Source organism: Myotis yumanensis, unplaced genomic scaffold, assembly GCF_028538775.1.
Source record: "Myotis yumanensis isolate MYYU_CA2020_CCGP unplaced genomic scaffold, mMyoYum1.0.hap1 SCAF_1, whole genome shotgun sequence".
NCBI lineage: Eukaryota > Metazoa > Chordata > Mammalia > Chiroptera > Vespertilionidae > Myotis > Myotis yumanensis.
The window spans coordinates 164,256,162-164,278,019 of NW_027223752.1; positions in this window are offsets into that span (position 1 = coordinate 164,256,162).

Sequence of the window (21,858 nt, forward strand, 5' to 3'; positions counted from 1 at the left end):
GTGGATGAAAAAGGGCCACATAACCTGAGAAGCTCAGGGGAGGCCTGCGTGGTGGCCTTACAAATTCTGAGACCCAAAGTAACCACATAGGATGGTCTGAAATTAAAACAGAAGGCAATTTATGGTGGTTAAGCATGTCCTATGCAAGAATCTTCCCTGACAAAAGTCAAGCTTTACCTTAATTGAGCCTGTCTATTGTCTTTTTGCATCTAGGATAACATACCTGATAAATATGCCTTTGCAATAACAAAGTAATTTCCCTTTTTCCGGATCCCTCAAAGCACAGGCACAGTTCTTTGGAGACCACAAATACACTCATTGCTATTGTTTTCATGTTAATTGTTGACTGTTAACTCTCCTGTACCCCCTAAGTAACAGAAATATGTGTTGATGATTTTACTTTTCATTATCCAATCTCAGAAGTTTCCTCCACTTGGCTTTCTCCCTCGTTCCTAATCTGTCACCAATGGATTTTGTTATGCCCAGATTTCAGGATCCCCAAGAAACCACATCAGGGAGTCAGCCAGTCCGATGCAAAAGCATAAGAGTCTGTATTCGAGCTAGCTCGGCTCCCCCAGCTTGCCAACACAGCCACAGGAAGCAGAGAGAGAGAAAACTCTGTATGGAGACGGGTTTTATAGGGGGTTGGAGTAAGGGGAGGAGAAAGGACTGTGCTCTGCCGATTGGCCAGGGGCAAGTCGGTGTCTTGTTCCTGGGTGTGGCTAGCAGAGTCTTAGACTTCCGGGAAGAAGCTCCTTGCCAAGCACGTTGCCAAGGTAAGATGGAGGGCGTAGCCCTTACCCTGGGGCAAGATGGAGGGCGTAGCCCTTACCCTGGGGCAAGATGGAGGGCCTAGCCCTCGCCCTTTCAGATTTCATGTAACCCATTAACCATCATCCTTTGATTGGAATGTATAAAACGAAGTGCAAAACTGCCATTTTTCCGGAGCATTTTCTCAATTCATTGAGATTTTGCTTCCTACCGATTGTCATCGGTTTGGCTCAAATAAACTCATAAAAATCCTCTATAGGTTTGAATGTTTCTTGTGTTGACAGAACTCAGAGCATACCTATATCAAATATCAATCTAAGACGATTCGTTTAAAACCCAGAATTGTGTTCTAGACCAATCTCCACCACCCACTAACCAGGTCACTTCTTTTGGCATCTCCAAAAAGGTAAGTTTGCACAGTGGAGCCCCATGTTCTTTTGAGCTCTAACTCATGCTTCCGGAATTTAGCTGTAAAATGTTGACTTAAGTTGCCCCCCAGTGGCTAAAAATATAATTGCAGAGTATACCAATGCGGAATTTCTGGTTTCAATGACACCTAAATTCTATAGTAACACAGTGATTACCCTTTTAAATGAAGTAATGCTGGTACAACAATGGCTGCACAAGCCCTCAGTAAATGGTGGGAATTAGATCCACGTACAGCTTGTCCTCACTATTGTCCAGAGGAACGTTCACATAAATGTAATAAGAAACCTTGACAAGTATATTGACTGCAATATCGTAAAGCAAACAATTAGAAGCAGCCCAAATGTTTCCCAGTAGGATGCTTGACCCATGGAATACTCTACAGCAGTGAAAGTTAAGTATCTAGAATTACATCTATCAACCTAGGAGGGGAACTGTTAGGTCACAGCATTAAGGTATCTCTTAAAGGCAAATTACCCTCCCAAATATTTCACCCATTGACATTTTTTCTGGCAGTGTGTGAGGGTTCCCATTTCCTCAGACACTCGCAATACTTGCAATTGTCTGACTTCATTTCCCCTCAATCTGTTGTGATTCCATTTTATGTTTTAAAATAAGTCTTCTCCTCTCCCTGGAGTCGTTAAAGCATGTTTTTATATTTTTCCCTTTTGATTTTTTCTCTCTGTGAATAGCCTGTTCAAATTTTCGTTCTATTTTCCTACGGATTTGAGAGTCTTTTTCTTATTTATTTGTATGAACTCTTTACAGATGTATAATAACATTTGAGTGGATATACACTTTATCCACTTTCTCCCAAAGTATGGCCTGACTTTCACTTTTAAAATGCCTTTTTAAAAATTGTACAGAAGTTTTCTATTTTAATGTAGCCAAATTTGTATTTTTTATTTATAGCTTGTTTTACCTTATGTATGTTGTGTTTAAGCAGTCCTTTCCCACTCTTAAGACATGAATATAATCTACTGTATGCTCTTTAGGTAGTTTAAAAAATTGTTTGCATCTAAGTATTTTGTTCACCTGCTATTGATTGTTGTGTAGGGTGTGAGATAGGGAACTAGTTACAGTTAAAGAGGGTTCTCTTTAACTGTAACTAGAAGCTGCTTTCTTTCATGTGTCTACTTATTCATCAAATCTCAATTTAACTGTCACTTTCTTAGAGAAACTTTCCCTGACCTCCTGTTAAAAATCTGTTCCTCTTGTTATTCTTTCTCATAAATTCATCTTTCTCTTCCTCTTCCTCCTTGCTGTAAGCGAAGAACTTTGGACTCTTAGTGCCAACACAATGGGACTTCATTTTTTTTTCTTTATATGTTTTTATTGATTTTTAGAGAGAGAGGAAAGGAGAGGGAGAGAGAAAAATGTAATTGTCTATTTTATGTAAATTTTTACTACATGGAGAATTCCAATCATACACAAATATGGAATTGTATAATGAATCTCCCTGTACCAATTATCCAGGTTCAAGAATTATCAACTCAAAAAAAAAAAGAAAAAAAAGAAAAAGAATGGCCAACTCATGGCCAATCTTATTTCATCCATGTTCCAATCTAATTCATTCCCACTAATATTATTTTGAAACAAATCCCATATGTCATAGTATTTAATTGTATCTCAAATTACATAAAATATTGTATTTCTAAAGAATTAAAAAAACATAGCACAATGTTGTCCCTTAGTCGAACTCCTGCTGATGGAAGATAAACAGCACACACTTTTCCTAAACACACTGTGTAAACTTTTTTTTCAATTCTTAACCCTTGCCTTCTTGTCACAAGGTTTGCTTGTTGCTGCTATAGTTTTTAACATTTTTTATTTTAATGACTTCAAAATACAAAATGACTATATAGACTTTGGCTGGACTGCAAATAATAAAGCTATTATTTATATTTGTTATTGTTATTGTTTATATTTCTAATGGCTTATATCATTTAAAAAATCCTCACCAGAGGACATATTTTTCTTTATTGATTTTGAGAGAAAGAGAGAGAGAGAGAGAGAGAGAGAGAGAGAAACATCAATCGGGCATCTGTAGGTGCTCAACTGGGGATCAAACTTGCAAACTTTGTTTTTTAAAAAATTCTTTATTGTTGAAAGTATACATGTGTCCCCCCCGCATTAACCCCTTCCAGCCTGTCCCTGCCCCCCATCCAGGCCTTCAGCACCCTATTGTCTGTGTCCATGGGTGATGCATATATACATACAAGGTCTTTGGTTGATTACCTTCCACCCACCCACCCTCCCCCACCTTCCCTCTGAGATTCCACACTCTGTTCCATGCTTCCATGTCTCTGGATCCACTCTGTTCATCAGTTTATTTTGTTACTTAGATTCCACATATGAATGAGATCATGTGATACTTGTCTTTGACTTATTTCACTTAGCATGATACTCTCCAGGTCCCTCCATGCTGTCTCAAAGGGCAAAAGATTATTTTTTGTTACTGCTGTATAGTATTCCATGGTATAAGTGTACCACAGCTTTTCCCCCCACTCATTTGGGCTGTTTCCAGATCTTTGCTATTGTAAATTGCACTGCTATGAACACAGGGGTGCATACATTCTTTCTGATTGGAGCTTTGGCAAACCCACAACCTTTTAATATACAGGGCAGCATTTCAACCAAATGAACCACCCCAGGGCAATAATTTTTGTTTGTATTTTTTACATTAAAAAATTCAGAATCCAGAGAAGGTCCATACACTATGATTAATTGATGCTTTTTAAGTCTTCTTAAAATTACCTCTCCCCTCTTTTTCCTTGCGATTTATTTATTGAAGAAAACCTTTGTCTTATTGAATTGCCCACTTTGGATCTTGCTTATTACATCTGCAGAGTGTACTTTGGCATATTATTCTGTGTCCTGCATTTTCTATAAATTATTATTTGGATACAGAGGTTTCATCAGATTCAGATTAACTTTTTGGCAAGACTATAGACATTGTTTTGTTCTTTCATGAGACAAATAAAATGTGGTTGTCTTTCTTTTGGAGATGATAGAAGCTGTTGACATGTTCTCATACTGCTTTCTAGTGAATAACTTGAACAAGAATTTCTCCAGAAATGGATGGGCTGAGTTGTAGGTACAATTATGTTTCACTTTACGAGTTAATGCCTGTTTTCCAAAACAGTTGTTCTTAATGTTGCAGTTTCACTTCCTTGTTCAACTTATTTGCCCATCTGCTGGATGTGTAATGGCATTTCACTGTGGTTTTTATTTTCACAGTAATGAAGAGGGGTAAAAGGAAATTTGGTGTAAAGTTTTACGTGACCAAGGACATTTCTCACCATCCAATCTGAGTTGGTTTAAAGAGGACATATGGAATAAAGAATTAAATCCAGATGTTTACTGCTCCTTGTAACTTCATAAAACAGGACTTAATACTGGTGTTCCCTCCCCACCCCTAAAGTTGGAGTATGTATTTCTTTTTCACTTTATATATGCTTTCTGGAATTTCTAATTGGAATTCCATTTCAACTATTCCTGGAAGAACTTTCAGACACCTCAGTTTTGATACTGGTAGTATATTTTCCTCCACTTAGGTCAAAGTGAGTAAAACTACAGAAGGGTAGCTCCCATTTTGTAGCATGGAGGAGATATTATAGCAAGAATGTTGATACACTGAAAAGCTGTCATTTCCATGGAATGGGAAGAATAAGATTAAGCAAACCAAGAGGAGGTTCCTTTGTTCATGCAATTACTCCAGTGGCAAAATTACAAATTTTGTAATGCAGAAGAATTAATTCATTATATCTTTGGTGAAATGAGTTAAAAGGTTGGCTGATACCATGTCAAACTCAAAATTTAAGACAGCTAGTTTAATTTTGGACTGTCCTTCACTTGAAGAAGTCTGGCAGTAGCCCATTAACTGTATGGGAAAAGGTGGGGACAGAGATCAAGCCAGTCCTTTAACACTGTTTGGGTACGCATTCCTCAATCAATGCCCTCATTTATTGATTCATTTTTAGATGATTTGCAATTTAGTCTTTTTAAAAAATATATTTTTATTGATTTCAGAGAGGAAGGGAGAGGGGGAGAGAGAAAGATAGGAACATCAAGGATGAGAGAATCATTGATCGGCTGCCTCCCGCACGCCCCCTAGTGGGGATCTAGCCCGCAACCCGAGCATGTGCCCTGACTGGAATCAAAGCCAGGACCTTCCAGTCCACAGTCCAATGCTCTGCCCACTGAGCCAAACCAGCTAAGACAATTTGTCCTTATTAAGGGATATTTATGGGATTGTTTAATATGTTACCAACTTGGCAGGATATATACTTTTAAACTGATGTAAATCCTTAGATGAATAAGGTTCCTAAGTTGGAATTTCCAGTGTCAGAGATCACACCTGGTTTGCTATTTCGGACTTCATCACACTGGCTGAGGGAGGCTGACCAGGAAATACCTTCCTTCCATGTTGGCTGCCTTCCTGAGAGGAAATCTAGGGCCGAGGGTGCAGCTTTACTTCTAGGTCAACAGCTGCCAAGATTGATCCCAAACAGTGTCATGATGAGGGCTTTAAGTAGCAGTGGCGTTGGAAATGCATAGGAGCATTTTAAAAAAGTGGCCCAAGGGTGGTGGTAATGGGAATTATTAGCCTTTAGTGCTTGGAAAGAATAATCTAGAAACCTATAATTGAGCAAAGGAGAGTTTAGTTATCTCAGAATTTGCTTTACAGTGTAAAAAAATTTCATTACTCTCAAGTCAGTTTATAAATTCAATTCAATCCCAATGAAAATATAAAGTAGGAGTTTTAAAAATGAAATTTAAGCTAATTTACAGTTTATTGTAACTAGAAGCCCAGAAAGGAACTGTGGACCATAAGGCTGCAGTGGGCACAGGGGTGGGTCTCAGCCCATCCTCCATGCCTCTGCTCAGCCCCTCCCACCATGGCCCCTGGTCTCCTCTCTGTCAGCAACACCGCTGGCATCTGCTGACAGTGCAGAGCAATTGGGGCCTGCACCAGCAGTGGATGTCAGTGGTGGCTACTGCCTCTATTGCCCCTTAGGAGCAGGGGGAGGTGGAGAAGCCCTGAGGGGCAATAGGGGCTGGCAACCTTAGCTAGCACTGACTTTTAGAGTGCTTACTGATAGAGTTACTACCATATCAGGTGGCTTCGGGGTCTTCTGGGTCCCGCCCTGCCTTGCCACCCGGGACCTGATCCAGTCCCTGGCGGCAAAGCAGGCCGGCCTCTGGGTCTTCTGGGGCTGCCCTGGATGGCAGCGTGCTGGTAGCTTGCACTGTCCCACCCTGCCTGCCATCTTTGTTGGTGGTTTATTTGCATATCATGCTGATTAGCCAATGGGAGGCATAGTGAAGGTATGGTCAATTACCATGTTTGTCTATTATTAGATAGGATATATATATAGTAAATATGTAAGAATGGACAAGAAGTTTTTGAAAAGAGAGCAATTGCCTTGCAAGGTATCAAATTGTCTTATAAAATGATAGTAATCAAAGCAGTTGTTTCTTGGTGGAAGAATAGATAAATAGCTTGGAAGATCATAGTAAGATTATTCAAAGATATGCATAGTAAAATATGACAAAGACATAATTTTAAACCATTAGAGAAAAGATAAATTATGCATTCAATAAGCAGTATTGAGTCACTTGGTTATCTATTTGAAAAATCAATAAAGTTAGATTTCTTCTGTACAACATGTATTAAAGAAATCCTTGATTGATTAGATTAGGGCTTCCTGACCAGTGTACTTCTGCACTGCTAGAGTGGGTTACAAGTGGCTTGAGTTATTGATCACTTCAACAGTCAGCTAGGCACAATTGGTATTGTCAGAATTCCTAGGTTTATTGCTATCCTCCACAGACATTCATAAGCACAATTGCTCATGTACCCTAGTTTGCTGTAAAAAGATCACAATTTCTTTATGTTTCAACAACTTTAAAAAAGGTAAGGCTTACTGTTGAGGGCCGCTAGTAAACACTCAGGCATCTTTAATTATGTCGGCTGAAACTCAGAGCGCAGGCAGAGCCACGCCCTGGGGGCAGACCTAATTAAGAGATTGGGACACCACTCAGTTTGACCTTCCTGCCCAGTGTTAAGGGGATGGATCCCCAGGTAGATATGGACCCAGGAAGATAAAAAATTATGACCCATGCACACACATAGTTAGGAAGCATTGTACTAAATGTCCAAATAAAATATATATTAAAAATATTTGAGTTTTCCACTTTTAGGCCAACATGGAGTAACAGGAACTAGATTTACCCTCCTGACTGAAACAATTAAAAACCAACATAATAGCTCTGCCAGCATAGCTCAGTGGTTGAGCATTGACCTATGAACCAGGAGGTCACGGTTCAATTTCTGGTCAGGAGGTGGTCAATCAATGATTCTCTCTCATTGTTGATGCTTCCATCTCTCTCTCCCCTTTCTCTGAAATCAATAAAAATGTATATTAAAAAAACCCCACGCACAACCCCTTCTCCTCCAAACATAATACATGAAGTAATAGTTGTCAAGACATTGCACATCAGGTAAGAATGGGAAATAAATGAGGTGAGCCTCAGGATTGTACCAGCTACTGCCTAGAAAAAGTTTCAGGGTCATGGTGAATGGAGGGGGAGCTTAACTAAGCAGACTCTGTCAGTTACCTTGAGTTAAGTGGATGGAAATGGAAGTCCAGAGAATCCAAGGCAGTTGCATCTCCCAGGACCATGTATCAGAGAGGAGTGGGTAGCACAGAGAAAGACCTCCTGAGATCTGTAGAAGATCCCACTCAAGTATTCAGTTGAGTACTGTTCAGTGTATGTGTATGGTGGGGGAGAAACTTCCAGAAAGGACCTGGGAGAACAGTGCCCAGAGCTCACAGAGAGCCTGAAATAATGCCTATTTACAACAGCTAGAGTGCAAAGCTGCATACTCCACAGGACAGTGGATAAAGTACAAAGAAGGATCTTGTCTTAGTAATGCAAAAAAAACAAAAAAAACTAGCCTTAGGCTAAACATTTTTCTAGTTTTGTCTATCATAGCTTAAAGCAAGATCTGCAAGAATCAGATAGTTTCCAAGTAACTTTATCACAACACAGAACAAAGCTCAAATATTTTTAGTAGTACAAAAATATCTGGTACCCCCCAAAAGAAAAATTTCAATGTCTGAAACCCAATAAAAAACTTACCAGGCATACAAAAAAACAGGAAAATAAATCCTATAGTGAGGAGAAAAGAAGTCATTTAATCAATACTGATCCAGAAATTAATAGGCAAGGACATTAAATATATTAGTCCAACTGCATTTCCTAAGTTCAACAAGCTAGAAGAAATATTGGACATGGTAAATGTAGACATGGAAGGTATTTTTGAAAAAATAAACTTCTAGAGGTGGAAACTACAATGTGTGAGATGAACAATATATTGATTGAGATTAATGGCAGATTAGATATTGCAGAAGCAAAGGTCTATAAACCTGAAGATGAAGTAATAGAAATCATCCAAGGTAAAACCCTGAGAAAAAAGTGACCAAAGGAAAAGAATAACAGGACATCCATGTGAACTACTGGATAACTTTAATTGGCCAAATATATGTGCAATTGGAGTTCCCAAATCAAGGGAAGAGGGAGAAAAAAATATTTAAAGAAATAACAGCCCCCAATTTTCCAAATATGATGAGGAAACATAAAGACAACTGTACCAGGACCTCTTAAAAACCAGCAAAAAAGAAGAAAAAAGAAAAAAAAAAGAATTCTTAAATCCAAGAGAGACATATAGACACACATACTCAAAATTTTCAAGAAATTTTGGCTCATTTATGAATGCTCTAATGTAGATAAAAAAGGTGAAGGTATGAGGACAAGCCCATGGTGAGGGAGGGGTAACAAATCATACTGTAAATCTGAGGTTAAAGTTGGATTACTGCTATCGATAAAACTCCCTCTATGGTGGAAATTCCCAGACCATGTTTCCATGTATGATTCTGGGATTGTTGGGTCACGTTACGTCTGGAGCTCTTTTGTTGGCAATTGCCTAATATTTTTCTCGTTTGAGAAAAGATTGAATGAGTTTATAGGCTACTTGACAAATATGCCTCCTGGGGGGAGTCAAACATTCACCACAATAAGGCAATTTGGATTCTTGATATGGTTGACCAGATGTATAATGAGCACAAAATACAAGATTCTTAATTTTTTTCAGCCATTTTAGGACCAATTCTGTTTGTTAGTAGCATCAACCTTCCTCTTGATGAATTCACCACCATAAACACCAATGGTATCATTTATTCTTGGAGGAAATACAATTTTGGGGCACTAGAGGTCTCCACCTTACCATACAACAAATGGCATCACTGAAAAACCTTAAAAGAACAATTTCCATGGCAACAATGAGTGGGTGGCTTGTCCCTGGAGGATGGGTGGGGAGGGGGTTGAGGAGAGAGTAATCTGTGTGCAGGTGGGGGCAGTTAGTTCAGTGGGTAGTTTCTTGAGTAGATATCATCTGTTGGTGATTTGAAATGCTAGCTAAATATGAGTAGGCTTTGCAGGATTTAGAGTTTCCACTTGTTTTTCACATTTACATCTTTGGTTGGACACCCAACGTTCTTAAAGCCTGCAGCACTAGAAAAACCCCAATAAATATGTGGTCATTACCAGAAGTATTTGCAGAGATATTCTCTTTCCCTTTGGATATTTTCCCTTTAATTTATCTTTATTGTTGAAAGTATTACAGATGTCCCCCATCTGCCCTCCCCCCGCCCCCCATTGGCCCCATTCTCTCCACTCCCACCCCTTCCATTTGGATTGTAAGCTGACTTTTCCCAAACAACATCTTTGTTTTTAAATTAATTGATGCCACAAGGTATCATATGTGGATTCAAAGAACCTTTGTGTTTATTAAAAAAAAGGAAAAGATGCACTTATAAAATCTGTGAGGCAGAATCAGACTTGGTGTATGAAAAATTTTTAGATTGCTAAAATTTCTTGGTATACTAGTATGTCCCTTGCCAGATGAACTACTAAGAATGTACAGAATGCTTAGACCACTCTCCCCTGTAAATACCCACGTATTCCTTCCTCTCAGAGATCAGTCAGGGAGCTTCTGACTTCCTCAAGGAGACAGGAAGCAAAGATAAGTTTAATAAGTGTAATTCCGCTTTCACAAAGGCTATCTATCTATCTATCTATCTATCTATCATCTACCTACCTACCTATTTATCTATCATCACCTCTTTCCTTTTCTCTCTCCCTTTACATATGTGTTGTGTGTGTATGTGTGTTAAATGTATGCTTAAATGTCTTAGCTGTTTCTCCTTAATATATCTCAAGTAGATATGTATACTGCTCTTTCTTGATTTAAAAATTTTGAGATTATATTTTGGTTTCCTACTAATAAAGACGAAAATTTATTTTACCTACTTCCCTATTCACATACCCTCTGCTCTCCCCATATTCTTCCAATTAGGTTATAACTCTCAATTTGATTAATTTCTCATTTACATAATCATTGGCATGTGACTTTTTACCCACAGCACATCTATTTAATATATTATTAACTTTGCTTTTAAAATTTTATTTTAAAAATTTCAATTACAATTGACATTCAATACTATTTTATATTTGTTTCAGGTGTACAACATACTGTTTTGACTTTTAAAAAATGTTTTTATTTTTATTGATTTTAGAGAGAGGAAGAGAGAAACATAAATTGACTGCCTCCTGAATGCCTCTACTGGGGATTGAGCCTGAAACCCGGGCATGTGCCCTACTGGGAATTGAACCGGTGACCTCCTGGTGCATGGGATGATGCTCAACCAACTGAACTACATCATCCAGGGCCATGGTTAGACTTTTATAGAATTTAGACATGATCCCCTGATATGTCTTGTACCCACCCGGTACCATACATAGTTATTACAATATTATTGATTATTATCTTTGCATTTTTGAATAAATTTTTGTTTTATCTAGAATTAATAATTACCTTGTTTATTAATAAGCTTGGTTTTCTGTGTATCTATTACTAATTCATCCTCAAATTTCAGACAGAACTGAAATCTCTTATAATACATTTACACACACCAGATATTCCCCTCTGTATGTTCCTCCCCACTCCCGCTTGGGAGAACTTGGGAGAACCTCCTCTGTTATCCTGTTATAGTTTGAACTGGTTGCTCTCCAGGGCCATACTAAAGCATAGCTACTGTCTTGCAACTTCTTTTTATAATCAATCTGGAAATTTCTTTTGCTTCATTCACTCTTCAGTTGAGTCCCCTGTTTCCAAGTTCCTGTCTTTGTCTTTTTTGTCTTTTTTCTTAAGTGTCCCCCTCCCCACTCCGTGTAAGCCCTCTTTTCCCCACACACCATTCTTTGGTGACAATGTCTTTGTTATATCTTACTACTTCAATAATAGTTTTGGTTAGTGATGGAATTTTATGTTCAAATTTGTTTTCTCTCAGGGTTTTGAAGACATGTCCCATTGTCTTACAGTTTTCAGTGTTACTATGAGTAGTTGCATATCATTCTGTTCCTGATCCACTGAATGTGGCCTCTTTTATTTTCTATGGAAGGTTTTTGGATCTCTCTCTCATTTCAAGTTACTAGTATCCTAAAATTTCTTTATTATGTGTTTGTATGGGGATCTTTTTAAAAGATTAATTTTACTGGGCATCAAAATAGTTTGTTCAAATTCCTATTTAAAACCCTTTTTAAAATTCCAATTATGTAGACATTGAACCTCAGGACTGAAAGTTTAATTTTTTTCTAACATTTTCTAGCTCTCCTTTTGATCGATTTTCTGAGAGATTCCTTTACCACTATTTTCTAAACTATTTTTTAAAAATTTCTCATCAATTTTTGAATTTCCCAAATAATTTTTTCTTCTTTAATTTTTAATAGAATCCAGGTCTTTCCACAGATCTAATATGGAAAATTATAATTTGTGTCTCTGAAAGTTATAATTATTGTTATTATTTAGTTTTCTCCCATTCTCCATATTTTCTCTATTGTCTTTGTTTCTCTCAGTTTCCCCCTGCCCCATTATTTTAGTTTCTGTCTTTTAGTTTAGATAGAGCTTTTCTTCAAGTGCTTGGTGATTCTTAGTTATCTGTTTACATTAAAATTTTGGTTGGGTCTATTGGCCTTTATTCTTGGGCTGACCAGTCTCCTCAGAAAGAAATCCTACAGTCTCCAGCTTTGGGAGAAATAATTATTCTGGAAACAAAGTGAGAGAAGTTGACTAAGGTGGGGGAGGAGGTCTCCCCATTCAATATATAGACTTTGACTCAATCTTTCACCTTTTGATATAATGGCCTAACTCCACTCTCCATTGAAGGTCCTTGAGTCCAGATCTTCTCAAGGGAACAAATCCCTTGTCTTCAGGTGGGTACTAGACTCAGCAATGCCTTAGCTAAATGGAGAAGGTAACACCAGAAGGTTTGACTGATGCCTCTAAAAAGTTTCAGCCTATAACCCCATTATCAGCTCCATTTTACACTATTGCCCTCTAGGATATTTTGCTTACTTCTGAGATTCTATGGAACAAATAGGCCTCAGGTTAAGGATTTATCTCTTCACTGGGCAAAGTCTTCTTTAGCTGTTTTCTAGCCAAAATTTTGTTAACATCTCTCATTTTTGATTTCTCTTTTCTTTTTCACTTTGTCCTTTTAAGTAATATATCTTTAAGAAAATTAAGTGAGGTTGGGAAGGAAGTGGATGAGATGCTGTATTTGATGTACTGTGTTTCTCTGTTCCCTTAGATAACATGATAGTTAGAAGAGTCTTTTTTTTGGTTTTAGTTGAGATATAATTCACATATCTTTCTTAATTAATTACAGTTGCTATAATTTTTGTTTGTGCCACTGTTCTGTTTTTTCTAACTTCCAGCTAATTGAAACAAGTATAATAAACAAGTGTAATTCCTCTTTCATATAATTGTAGCCTTTAAATATTTGTCCACAGGACCCAAGCTTCTCTTTTCCTTCTCTTCTCCAAGCCAAACATCTGCAGTTCTTTTGACTTTTCTTATGCAGACACATGTGATTGCTTAAATTTAAAATAAGGTAATTAACATGAAAAACATTTACATTTAATTTCTCAATTTCCAGTGTGCAATAGTCATATGTGGCTATTGGCTACCATTTTGTACTGCATAGAAAACCTTTTATCATTGAAGAAAGTTCTATTGGATATTGTTGAAATCCAGAGCTTATGGTGCACATTGTTCATGACTATGTTGGCACCAATGGAATTAATTTTTCATATGTTGTAAGAAAGGAGCTCAGATGCCTGTAAGCCTTGATGACACATGAAGATCAAACACATCAAGACACATAACTGATTCTTCTTTGATAATTTCAATAAAGAAAAGCAATGATGGATTGAGCCCTCACATCATACATGATAATCTAACCATGATTAAACTCAAAAGAATTTGTATTACACATTTATATAAGAGTGGCGGTTTAGTTTCAGTTTCCTAATATTGTTATCACATAAAATTAATACCGTTAATTTTATTATTTTGCAAATCATGCTCTTACTTTGGTTTTATAGCATATATATATATATAGCTTGTCCATGTTTAAGTTGGATCCCTGCCTTTGGTGAGCAGATAAAATTATTTTTCCTATAACAGCGGTATCAAAATGATTTTTGTTAGAATTCATTAGTATAATTACAATACTGAAATTTTAGTGGGTACCTATTATACATTAAGTGGTCTTCTAAGTGTTTTTCAGGTATTATCTCATTCACTTCTCACAACTCCTCTAAATCCCCCCTGAGGTTGTCACTATTATTGTCCTAATTCTAGAAACGAGGGGACTGAGGCACAGAGGGTCAAAATGACTTGTCCAGGGTTATGCACCATGTAGTGGTGAAGCTGGGATGTGAACTGGCCAGTCTGACTCCAGAACCCACTTGCTCATACATGCCGCTGTTTTGCATACCTGTATAGTGATAAAGAGCATAGAAGTTGGAATGAAACAGCTCTTTTTTAAGATTCTGGGCAAGATATCTAACTTTGCAAATCTTAGTGTCCTTATATTAAGATGGGGCAATTATGTTGTTCTTAGAGAGTTGTTCTGAGGAATAAGTGAAGTAATACACGTAAATCACCTCACACAGTGCCTGGTACTTGGCAAAATTTTTTTATAAAGAATCTTTTATTCTGAGCTTTCCAGCTAGAGGCTGGCCAAAAAACCACTTCAGTTAATGAAGTGAATGCATTCTAATCATGTATTTTTTCAGTGTCCATAAGTAAAGTTATGTAAAGTATTATTGGAACACAGTTACATTCATTTATTTACATATTGTTTATTATTTCTTTTCTGTCACAATGGCAGAGTTGAGAGGTTCTGACTGAAACCACATAGCCCACAAAGCCTAAAGTATGTACCCTCTGGTCATTTACAGAAAAGTTTATTCACTCTGGCTTAGCTGACTCTCTCTACATCTTCTAAGGAAGGGTCCACTTTCCCTGGATATATTGCTGTCTGCGTGATTCTGGAACAAAATCAGTGTTCTGTTAACAGGACCTGTGTGTGTGGGGTGGAGCTGATGACTATTGGGAGGCAATAACAGAGTGGGATTATTGGGAATATTATTATAGCTAACTTGTGTCTCTGTTGCTGGCCTGCCCCACTCTTCCCTACCAAATAATTTGTATACAGAGATGTATTATATTGCCAAAACTTTATCAGCAATAGAAGTAACATAGAGGGCAGAGAACTGAGATGCAGGAAATGGGTTCCTTGCTCTGGGCATTTGTATGGTGATAGACTATACTATCACAGCTTCTATGAGTGCTCTCTACCTCCTGGCTTCTGATATTCCTCTCTTTTGCTGCCTTCTCTCCCTGGTGAGATATCACCCCACTTCCCAGACAAGGCCCCTATGGGAATGGCTTCAACCCCTCTAAGGGTGCTTTCCTGACAGTGAGTTGAGAACTATGCAGAAACATCCTTGGGGAATGCTTACTCCATCCCCCAATGCCTGTTGGCTTTGGTTTTGGGGTCTGCTCTTAACTGCTGTTGTTTTAAAAGACAAAATGAAAAGGGAGGCATACCTGACCACTGCCAACTGGCATGGTCAGCAAAGGCCTCATGTAGGAGGTTGGAGCATCAGCTGGGCCTTGGGGAGTGGGTTGGTTTGGGTTTTGGGTAGGAGGACCTCTTAGGCTGGTAGGAGAAAATGAGTCAAAGTTCTGGGATAGGAATATACATCAGGTATGTAGGGAACAATGAGTCAATCAGTCTGATGCTAATAACTGCATGGTGTGTTTTGTAATAGTTTAGTTAACCTCTCTCTCTCTCTCTCTCTCTCTCTCTCTCTCTCTCTCACACACACACACACACACACACACACATACACACGAGACTCTTTGGGCTCAGGGCTTCTGAGGATATGGAGAAACAGGCAGTCAGGGTTATTGCGAACCCTCCTGGAGATTGGACTCCATGGAACCCTCATGGAGTATGTCACTGAGAGAATGAATGTGTCCAGCAGCTTCAGTTCCCTGGCTGGCTTTCTGATTGGGGAGTGCTCCCTCCTCTGTCAGGATGGCTCCCTGAGTGAGTTAGAATGGGTGCCATGAATTATGACCAAAACAGGACTGACTTGATGGTTTCCCATGACACTAACTTCCCAGCAGCTCTGTGAACCCTTTGGTAGCAACTCCAGGTGTTCTCAGAATTGATTAGTTCCTAGTCACTATTCTAGTGGTTCCCCATATGGTGACAGAGTACATTACCATGGCTTCTATGAATGTTCTCTACCTCCTGGCTTCTGCTTTTCCTTTTTTTTTTGCTGCCTTGTGGCCTCTGCTTTGATGACTTCTTTCTTTGTCAACAGCTTTCTACCTCTTCCTAAAATTCCTCAAGAGAAAGAATGTGATACCAAAGTTCCGTTAATCACTGTTGGACAAAGCACTTACCACCAGGTCTCCTCATCAACTAGTCCCGTATATTGATAGATGATCACAGTTAGGTGCTTACCCACAGTTAAATTCATTTATTCAGCAAAATTTATTAAGCACCTGTCTGGGGGTGGGATTGGTGATAAAAGGCAGGCCATGTATGCATCTGAATTCTCTCATGAATACTGTGGCACCAAGAGAAACATAATCATGGCTCCAACACATGTTTGTGTGTGTAAACAACAGAACTCTTAGGGTAGAACAAAATAAAATAAAAAGTATTTTGCCTACTACTCATTCAAACCTGTTCTGTGGGGCTAATTCTTTCAACCTTGGAATCGCATAGGTTTCAAGACTTTTCTGGTTATTTCCAGGGGATTGAAAATATCTTTACTTCTGTTTTCCCCCAAGTCCCATTCAGTAACTTAAATGCTCGGTGCCACAGAATAATCCAAAATCTATTTAGAGCAAGTCTTCTCCGCTCCTCCAGCTCAAGGAGGCTGCATGCTGTGGTCAGCTTCTTTGTGATTTCTAAGTTCTCCATTATTTAGTCTTTTTGTTTTGGCTTGATAAGCATGGTTTTTGCTCTCCTGTACTTTCTCCCAAGTTGGGAGAGGAGAGTAAAGAGTAAAGCGTTGTTGGAGAAGTCTTCATTGATTTGCACTGTTGTGAATAGATTTTGACATTTTCTGGGCCTGGTATGTGATTAAAGCTGATTCTTTCTCTTCTAGGGGCCTTGCTGGGTCTACGCCAGACAGATGTTCTGAATACTAAGATCTCTGTTTGCACTTTTATACATGCCCAAAGGCGTCTCTCTTCTGGTTGATAGTGTACAACTTCTTCCTCCACATTTAAGCATTTGTGACAAAACCCTAGCAGAACAGCTGCACTAGGTGGTCTTGCTAACAGGCTCTGAGAAAACCCTGAGTAGCCTCTCTCAATGGCCCGCATCTTGTACACAAGACATCCTCATGCTTTTTCCTTTGTCTGCAAATGGACAGTAAAAGGTCCATTAGGACAGTCAAACTCTCAGTTCATATCTCCCTAAAAAACACTGATCTTTTCCAATAACTTTGACTGGACCCTAAGGAGAAGTTCTCATTTCTACTGGCAATATTGAGTCTAGGCAGAAGTACAATGTGGGAGAGAATCGGGGGTGATGGTAAGACAGCCAGGCTTCCATGAGACTATCTATCCTGTACTCACTTCCCTAGAAATGGAACAGGTAAGGCAAGGTGTGAACCTGAGCTGGATGAGTTAATTTAAAACTCTGTAAATTACAGGATCTAACACTTTTGGACAGATGCAGCAGGAATGCTATAGTCTAGAGTGAAGCAGGATCTGATGTTAAGAGATCTGGGTTCAAGTCTCTATTGGACAACTTTTTAGTATGACTTTAGACAAGTCACCATTTCCCTGAGCCTCAACCTCTCATTAATTAAATAGGTATAGTAATTAGCAATTTCAGAGGGCTCCTGTAAGAATAAAGTGATATGTGTAAGTCCTTTGTACACTCTAATATATGAAGCAAACATAATTTGTTAGTCACCAACAAATTTACACAGGCAATATTTATTAAAGGCCAGTTACGAATTAAACATTATTTTGGGTACTGTGCAGGGGATACAATTTGAATGTTATTATTTCTAAGAGTCAACTCTTAGAAATGTCTCCTGCTGGAGGTCGGGGTGGGGGTGTCAGGGCAGCATGAGAACACTAGATGACTGGGCACGGGGCACGTAGGGATCCAGAAGGAGGGAGAGGAGAGCTGAGAGAGAAACAGGGGGCCTGAAGCTGGTCTCAGGTCTGCAAAGGGTGGAATCAATGAGTGTCTCTGTGTGTGGAAAGTATTGCTCATCGACCTTTGCAGCTTCTCAGATTAGAACAAGAAAATGTTTGTGCTAGAAGGGACTTTAGATATGATCTTCCCTGACCCCTTATTTGGAGTCTCACAAAGATTAAATCACTTGTTCAAGGTTTCATGGTGAACGAGAAGCAGAGCCGTTTCAGAACCAAGGACCTGAACATTTCTAATTCTCTGCTTTAGTCTTTCCCTTCACTTAACCCGCTTCGCTCCCTCGGGGCCCTTGTCCATTCTCTTTCTCCTTCAAGTGGGGCATTTGATAGACATCTGTATGCATTTTCACCTGGAGCAAGGGAAGGGGGAGCAGCCCCTTCCATGTAACTGGAGATCTGCAGACTTGATATTATTTTCAGGATAAGGTACCCTAACATCTGAATCGATGCTTCTGAAGACAGGCACCTATTTCCACTGCATTTGATGAGGCTCTCAGGGTTCATTTCAGCAGCATGTCTATTTAAAAAGCAATCACAATAGCCTCAATCTAGTCATAATAATATTACCGCAAGTCTGTCAGACTGTCAAGTTGCCATTATAATTGCCTTAAGGGAGCATGAATTCTTAGCCCTGTGGCCCACTGCAATATATTATTTTCCTCATAAGGCTTCTCAGGTCTGGAAGCCCAGTTCACATGCATTTGTAGATTACTCTTCATCTAGGCCAGTGATGGCGAACCTGTGACACGCGTGTCAGAGGTGACATGCGAACTCATTTTTTTGGTTAATTTTTCTTTGTTAAATGGCATTTAAATATATAAAATAAATATCAAAAGTATAAATCTTTTTCTTACTATGGTTGCAAATATTAAAACATTTCTATATGTGACACGGCACCAGAGTTAAGTTAGGGTTTTTCAAAATGCTGACACGCCGAGCTCAAAAGGTTCGCCATCACTGATCTAGGCCATTGTGATGCCCACAGTGAGAAAAATAAACAGCCAGTAAACAGAACAGCCCACCCTATGTGTAGCTTATACCCGTGTTTAATTTGAAGTTTGAGATGCTATCTTTACCTAATTACCTTTTCAGGTTTTGACTCCCACAGCAAAATGAACATGGCTTTCTCCACTGACTCTTTCCCAAGCCCCAGCTAGATAAATTGCAGGCCATCTTCCTGGCCTAGGAGGGGCAGCAGTCACTAAGCCAGGATAAGCAAACTTACTCTCATATCCTCTTTACTATTCTGAAATGAATAGTACAGCTACAGGTAAGTAATCTACCCTCAGACAGACTTGCTTGTTTCCTCATTTGAAGGCCTGTGCTTTGTCTTGGCAAATTATTTCACCTTGATTTCCCTCTTTATTTTACCACATTCAAGACTGGTCTGGTTAAGAAGTGCACTGTTCCGGACCTTATTTTAAATAAGATGAGGTCAAGCCCCAGCAGCCAGGATGTGAGCGCCAATGAGTGGAAGCCCCGCCTTTAGGATGATGCTCCATCACCTCCATGTTATAACTTGCTCTGCTCTGGAGGGAATCACCGTGCTTGCCTTGTCTGCCCTGGAAGGAATGGGAAGGCAAGGTGGTCTTGATGTTTTCTCATTGCTGCAGCCTCTGTAAATAGATGACGTGTGAAGATGACAGGTACAGAGGCTCTGAGGGAGGAGTGAGTAACATTGCCTACCGTCCTGCCTCTACCACTGTGTAGTGACGGATAATGAAAGAAGGTGCTGGGAAGAGAGAGCTGATCGGACTCTCAGTCCCCCGAGGGCCATGGTGATGGCTCCTCTGTGCGCTGTGAAGTGGGATGGGTTGAGAAGGTGGGGTGTAGGTGCAGTAAAGGAAAGTGGATGTTGTAACATGGAGGCAGAGGGGCAATATGTACAGTTTAGTTTCAAAAGAGAGAGAATTGGGAAAAGCTTGCTGTTGAGATGAAAGTTGCAACCTTGTAGTTAGAGAGATCTGGGATCCAATCTGCGGTGGCTAATTACTAGGTCTGTGACTTCGAGCTGTAAAATGGGGCAGTGAAATGGGACTATAATTATATTGCCTAACTCACGGGGTTATTGTGTGTATCTGCTTTCCTTCTGGTACATAAGATGCTTAATAAGTGTCCCTTTTTCCATAACTTCCCTTTCCTAGACCAAAGCTCTGCTATGGAAAGTTTGGAATCCTTATCTCACTCTAAATTGTGAAGAAACCATGGTCATGAATACCCCAAACAAGGAGCTCCAGAATGGGCGTCTCCCTCTCTGCCTCTCCAGCTGTGACTTCGGGGATGCCACTTATCTTCCAGAAGCTTCTCTTTCCTCCAAATTCAAACTGAGGAATTTGTATAGCTGAGTCTCCTCCAGTTCTGCAATTTAATGAAGCACTGCCTTTATTATTTTAGGAGGCCATGGCCATTTGCCTTCACATCTCTTCTCTGGGAAGAAGACAGAAGATGGAGGGAAGAAAGTGCTGCCCAGGGATCACAGCTAGACTAGTTCCATCTCCGGAAATTAGAATCTGCATAAAATTAACAAAACGCTCTCATCCCATTTTACATAAGACCATCATACACTGCTATAAACAGACTCTAAGTATATAGGCCTGTTTTAAGTGTGCTTTTGTCACAAAAGCTGTGACATGAAATGAACAAAACCAATACGGACACAAATTTATTCTCAGAGACCCCACACATGTCTGAAGGGAAGGTGTGTAAGATTCACAGTAACATACGATGGGGATGTCAGGGAAAAGGAGAGCTTACCTGAAAAGAAATGGTGGGCTTGTGACCCAGAGACTGAATTTGTGAGCATGAGATGAGAGGTCTTACCCCTTTCCTGCCTCAGAAGGAACCCCGGTTTTTCTGTAAAGGCCAAGAATACCGCATTGACTAGATTAAAACTGGCCCCAAGTCCCTTCTAAAAATCAGTCTCACACATGCACTAAAATGTTGAAAACTAGTTGGAGGTCCCCTGTGGCTGATTGGCCAGCCCCGGTGGAATTACATGGTGCAGCCATATATCTTTGTTCTGCTGGGAGGAGTGGGTACTTTCTTTTTGTTTCCCCTAGTGGTGGAAGTGAGGGCCTCTTCTGGAGCAGAGATGTGTTTATGGAGTCTCCTTCAGGCAGAGTCTAGCATTGCGGTCTTCCCATCAAGGAACAACAGAGAGCTCTTTGTGAATAGTCTGCCTGGACCACAGGGCCTCAGCTCAGACACGGGGAAGGGGAGGGCAGGGGATTGGGGGAGTCAAGTGCTTGAACTTTAATTTGGCTAAAGTACTCAGTCACTCCATCTTCCTGGTCAGTGCTTTTCTTCTCTTAGCATCTTCCACTTGTAAAAGCTGAATCAGCCTTTCTGCCATTGATGCCTCAGGAAGCTACTGGTGCAAAGGGCTTAGGAGAAGCACGTGCTCCTCCATTCATTAAATAGAAACTCACACAAAATGAGCAGCCCCATGGACAAGTATATGGTGAGTTTAATATGTATTGATTATTTACCTTATTAACATAATATTTTCATTTTTTACATTAAAAAGAAAAATTTCCCAGCTTTATTGACAAAATTTTTTCAGCTTAACTGACAAAAATGACATATATGTATGGAGCACAACTTGATTTTTTAAAAATTCTCTCCCAAGGATATATTTTTATTGATTTTAGAGAGAAAGTGAGATGAGAAAGAGAGAGGGAGAGAGAGAGAGAGAGAGAGACATTGATGGGTTGCCTACCGTATAGGCTCTGACCAGGGATTGAAGGATTGAACCCACAACCTAGGTATTTGCCCTGACCAGGAATCCAACCTGCAACCTTTTGGTGCATGGGATGACACTCCAGCCATCTGAGCCACCCAACCAGATACAACTTGATGTTTTGATCTGTGTATACATTGTAAGATTTTTACCACAATTAAACTAATTAATAAATCTGTTCCCTCACATACTTAACTTTTTCTTTTTGGTGAGAATACTTAAGATCTACTCTCAGCAAATTTTAAGTGTA